The sequence below is a fragment of the Salvelinus sp. IW2-2015 genome, linkage group LG6.2, assembly GCF_002910315.2.
Source record: "Salvelinus sp. IW2-2015 linkage group LG6.2, ASM291031v2, whole genome shotgun sequence".
NCBI classification, from domain to species: Eukaryota; Metazoa; Chordata; class Actinopteri; order Salmoniformes; family Salmonidae; genus Salvelinus; species Salvelinus sp. IW2-2015.
Window position 1 is genome coordinate 13,653,536 of NC_036846.1, and position 6,000 is coordinate 13,659,535.

Consider the following 6,000-nt stretch of genomic DNA (forward strand, 5'->3'; position numbering starts at 1 on the left):
AAAATATATTTTGACACTTTAAAATATTTGTTTAACACTTTTTTGGTTACTACATGATTCCATATGTTTTATTTCGTAGATTTGATGTCTTCACTATTATTCTACAATGTAGAAAATAGTACAAATAGAGAAAAACCCTGGAATTAATAGGTGTGTCCAGACTTTTGATTGGTGCTGTATATCATAAGGCCTTACTTTGGGGGCCTCGTTTTACAGTTCACATCAGGCCTACAAGTCACATTATGCTGGCTTGCAAAATGATATGTAATTCCTATTGGAATCAAGCTAGAGGTAGGATATTCAACAGATGGAATTCTTATTCACCCACAACCTGTGCTTGTTAAAGGAGACTACCTAAACCATTTAAACTGGAACAACCCTTTCAGTAACAGGTGCAATAAAACTAGCTCACTATCTGATTGGATTAGTTTAGAAAAAGGTGTTAATTATCTTTGTGTAGCATACGATTAATCAATGTATATGCAAAAACACAGATATTAAAAACAATACTAAAACATCTACCTGCAGTAGAGCATGCTGGGAAATGTGATAGTGATGGGCGTTATTTTGATGGAAATGTTTTGCTCTCTACAGAGTAAAACTGACACAATCCCACTCTCACACTCAACTCTGGTTATTAACACCATAACTAGGGTTATTTTACACCACTGAGTGTTAATAATTTAACTCCTGAATCAACACAGAAATGCTAGACTGACAAATCAGGTAACACTGGGAAATTTGCTGTGTAAGATCATATATTCTGTCATTTTTAACAAAACTATGTGAGTCACAGACAGTAAATAAATAGCTGTTGTTTGGGAATGGTTTTTATCAGAGTATTAATAGGGCTGTCTTAGAGGCTTTGACCACGGGAAGCAGCTTCAGAAGACCCTTCTCTGATCTGGAGTATTTCCTCCGGTCAAACACATTCTGCTCCTCTTCTGAAGTCAGCCACACAAAGACTAGAGCAGGCCATTGTTTAGATGAGAGCTTGGTTTCTGAGAGACTTCCTGATCCCAGGTAGCTTTGGATCTTCTCTACAAGAGAATGGTCATTCAGCTCATTCAGACAGAACAGATTGATGCACCTCTCTGGAGAGGGATTCTTCCTGATTTTCTTTTTAATGTTTCCCCATTGGTCTTTGATTTGCTTTCTTGTTTTGTTAGTAGGCCTTGTAAGTGAGTTTGATTGGACTCCAATGACAAGCCCAGAAGGAAGCCGATGAACAGGTCTAGATGCCCATTCTTGCACAGAAAGTCTCATATTTATCCACAACACTCTTGTTTAAGTTGATTGTAAGTAATTTTCAGTGCTGTCCTGGAATGTGAGAAACACATATAATGCAGCAAGAAACTATTGGATGCACAAAGCAGTACACCTTCCTCTGTAGCAGCCCACACTCCTCTCTAAAGATGTGTGTGCACACTCCTGCGTACACGGATGCTTCTGTGACGTCAATGCCACACTCTCTCAGGTCTTCCTCATAGAAGATCAGATGGTCCTTTTCCAGCTGTTTAAAGGCCAGTTTTCCCAGTGACATTATAATCTCTTTATCCAAGCCTGGATCCCTGTCATGATCTCCATGGTACTTCTGATTTTTCTGTTTGATCTGAAACGCCATGAAGGGTTCGTACATCTGAATCAGGATCTTGGGCATCTCTCCACTCTCTGTTTCACCCAACAGTCTCTTTAGAACTGTGTCTGAAATCTAGCAGAAGACTGGTATGTGGAGCATGATGTGGAGGCTCCTTGATGTCTTTATGTGTGAGATGACTTTCCTGGCCAGGTTCTCGTCATTGATTCTTCTTCTGAGGTATTCCTCCTTCTGTGGGTCATTGAACCCTCACACCTCGATGAACTAGTCAACACACTCAGGGGGGATCTGATTCGCTGCTGCAGGTCTGGAAGTTATCCAGAGGAAAGCAGAGGGAAGCAGATTCCCCTTGATGAGATTTGTTAGCAGCACATCCGCAAAATTTGTCTCTGTGACATCACAACAGCTCTCAATAATCCTGAAGTCTAGAGGAAGTTTGCACTGATCCAGACCATAAAAAATTAACAGAACTTTGCATGTTTCATTGTTGGAGAGACCAAATTGTTTTGTGTCTGGGACAAAACGATCAAGAAGTTCAGTAAAGCACTTTTCCCCCTCTCCATCAAATTCAGCTCTCGAAAGGGAAGCGGAAACATGAAGTGTATATTCTGATTCACTTTTCCTTCAGACCAGTCCAGGATGAACTTCTTCACAGAATTTTTTTTTCCAATGCCAGCATCTCCCTTTGTCAGCACAGTTCTGATAGGTTTGTCTTGACCAGGTAAGATTTTAAAGACGTCGTTGCATTTGATTGGCGTCTCATGTCGCTGGTCTCCTGGATCGTGCCTCAATCTGTCTCACCTCATGTTCATGATTGACCTCTCCACTTCCACCCTCTGTGGTGTAGATCTTATTGAGAAGTGTTGGGTTTCCTTGTTCAGCTATTCCCTCAAATACACACTTAAACGTCTTTCTCAAGGTGGATTGGAGTTCATATGAATTACCTAAAAATGCATGGTTAATTCAATTAATGATATATTGAAGAATATAAGTTATTCATTTTACAGTGACCCATTTCTTGTCTTGTCGCAACTCACCAAGCCTAGACCTCTTACTTTTCTCTAATGTGTCTTTAATGGAAGGCTCTCCAACATAATCCAGGTAGAATCAGGAATTTCCCAGGGCAGCTGTCTAGGCCTCTTACTTTTTAAAATGTTTAGTGTTGAGTCATCTGCATACATAGACACACTGGCTATACTCGAAGCCAGTGTCATGTCGTTAGTAAAGATTTTAAAAAGTAAGAGGCCTAAACAGCTGCCCTGGGGAATTCCTGATTCTACCTGGATTATGTTGGAGAGGCTTCCATTAAAGAACACCCTATGTGTTGTGTTATACAGCCATCTCTATATCCACAATATAGCATGGGGTGTAAAGTCATAACACATAAGTCTTTCCAGTTGTAGACTATGATCGATAATGTCAAAAGCTACACTGAAGTCTAACAAAACAGCTGCCACAATCTTTTTATTATCAATTTCTCTCAGCCAATCATCAGTCATTTGTGTCAGTACTGTGTTTGTTGAATGTACTTCCCTATAGAATAACTGTAAAATAGCATTGTATCTGGTCAAACACAATGGGTGTGTGTAGAGTCAGTATAAATGTATGTGCATGTTGTGTGTGTGTGTGTGTGTGTGGTGTGTGTTGTGTGTGTGTGTGTGTGTGTGTGTGTGTGTGTGTGTGTGTGTGTGTGTGTGTGTGTGTGTGTGTGTGTGTGTGTGTGTGTGTGTGTGTGTGTGTGTGTGTGTGTGTGTGTGTGTGTGTGTGTGTGTGTGTGTGTGTGTGTGTGTGTGTGTGTGTGTGTGTGTGTGTGTGTGTGTGTGAAGAGACTGTTGGTTGCCAGACTTCCAACGGTACCGCTTGCCGTGCGGAAGGAGAGAGAATACTCTATGGATTTTCCGGGTCCTCTGACACCGCCTGATATAGAGGCCCTGGATGGCAGGGAGCTTAGCCTCTGTGATGTACTGGACTGTCTGCACCACACTCTGTAGCGCTATGTGATTGAGGGCGGTGCTATTGCCATACCAGGCAGTGATGCAGCCAGTCAAAATGCTCTCAATGGTACAGCTATATACGTTTTTGAGGATTTGACGGCCCATGACAAATTTTTGCAACCTCTTGAGGGGGAAGAGGCGCTGTCGCACCTGTTTTGAACCATTTTAAGTCTTTAGTGATTTGGACACTGAGGAACTTGAAGCTATCGACCTGCTCCGCTGTGGCCCTGTCGATGTGGATGGGGGCGTGCTCACTTCCCCCTCCGTAGTCCATGATCAGCTCCTTGGTCTTACTGACATTGAGGGAGAGGTTGTTCTGGCACCACACTGCTAGGTCACTGACCTCCTCCCTGAAGGCTGACTCATCGTTGCCAGTGATCAGGCCTACCACCGTCGTGTCGTCAGCAAACTTGATGATGATGATGGTGGTGGAGTCGTGCGTGGCTATGCAGTCATGGGTGAACAGGTAGTACAGGAGGGGACTAAGCACACAACCCCTGTGGGGCCCCAGTGTTGAGGGTCAGCGTGGCAGAGGTGATGTTGCTTACCCTCCCTAGCTTTGAGGGGACAATGGTGTTGAACCCTGAGCTGTAGTCAATGAACAGCATTCTCACATAGGTATTCCTTTTATCTAGGTGTGTGAGGGCAGTGTGTCGAGCCATTGAGATTGCGTCATCTTTGGATCTGTTGGGGCGGTATGCAAATTGGAATGGGTCTAGGGTGTCTGGGATGATGGAGTTGATGTGTGCCATAACCAGCCTCGCAAAGCATAGCCATTGTGGCATGAAGCCTTAGAGTTCTTGGGGACAGGAATGATGATGGTTATCTTAAAACATGTGGGGATTACAGACTGATGAAAATGACCGTGAATATGCCTGCCAGCTGTTCTGCGCATGCTCTGAGAACGCACATTGGAATACGGTCGGGCTCCACGGCCTTGCGGGTGTTGTCCTGATTAAAGACCTTTTTCATGTCAGCCTCAGAGAGTGAGGTCACCCAATCCTCTGGGTCGGTGTTGTTGTCAAAGCGTGCATAAAAAGCATTGAGTTTGTCTGGTAGACTGGTCACTCTTCATGGACACACAGCTGGTACAGGTGAGTCTGGTCTCTCCTGATGGCTATAATACAACATATAATAGAAACATATTTAATCACTGGTGATGGAGAACTATCACCCCTCAGGAATTCACTAAGTATAATTTTTCGTGGACAGATGCATGTGTAACATAGGATGGTATCGTAGTATCTGTCAACAGACTGTGGGATGCGACGACTACAAGGAACTTTGGGTCCCGCCTTAAATGACGTCCAGCTAAAGCCTTCATAAACACTACATAAATGTTTTACAAATCATCTATAGCCGTATGTCATGCTTTATAAAGGGTTCATAAATATGGCATTACTGTGTGATATAACCACCAATGTCAAACGTGACAAACCTGTGCTTTATAAAGGCCTTATAAACCATATTTAATTGAGGCTTCACAAAGCATTAGAGAGCATTGCATCGCCAGGATTTCGGGTTCGACCAACCATACATAAAATGTATTCACGCTGTAACTCGCTTTGGATAAAAGTGTCTGCTAAATGTTAGATTTATTATATTTTACTTAAACATATCTAGGATGGCCCAACCTCTGTCCCTCTTGGGTGCATAGTCAATACTGGACATGACCTCAACTTCCCCCAAAATGCTATGCTGCAGTTTGACAAACACAATAAAGTGCAGTAAGTTTTCTTGATTTAGTTTATCCAGGTTTTGGATTTCCTAAATGTTTTCTGGTTTACCCCAGTTTTTTTCCACAGTTTAATTATTATTAATGATTATTATTCGATTTTTCTGTGTTCATAACAATGCTTAAACCACGCCAGTGGATTACTTTTTAGGTATGGGAAAAATCTAAGATACTTAGGTTTTTGAGTGTAGTTGCCCTTTAATTCAGTGTGCGTAACCTGCACTGTTGTTTTGTTAGCTGGTTTTCTGTAGAGCAGTAAGCGCACATGTGATGTGATTCGGCCGCCAATGGAATGGGTGGAGTAAAAGGCCAGCAAACAATCCGTACTATTCAGAGACAAAATTATTTTGAAATTACAAAATATATACATTCTACAGACCCTACTGAGTATTCCCTACAATACTTTTACTGCTGCACCCAGAAAAGTTCTTGCTCTAAGCCAATATGCATTCCATATACAGTGATTTGCATTGGGGGTGTCACGTTCTGACCTTAGTTCCTTTTTTATGTCTTTATTTTAGTTTGGTCAGGGTGTGAGTTGGGGTGGACATTCTATGTTGTTTTTCTATGTTTTGTTCTATACGTTATATTTCTATGTGTTTGGCCTAGTATGGTTCTCAATCAGAGGCAGGTGTCAGTCATTGTCTCTGATTGGGAGCCATATTTAGGTAGCC

The 6,000-nt window shown here is 42.2% G+C and overlaps 1 pseudogene; it reads right to left on the reverse strand.

The window, feature by feature from the left end:
- Nucleotides 1-834: 834 nt before the first annotated feature.
- LOC139027928 (protein NLRC3-like) lies at nucleotides 835-4,563 on the reverse strand (annotated as a pseudogene).
- Between the last annotated feature and the right edge of the window lie 1,437 nt (nucleotides 4,564-6,000).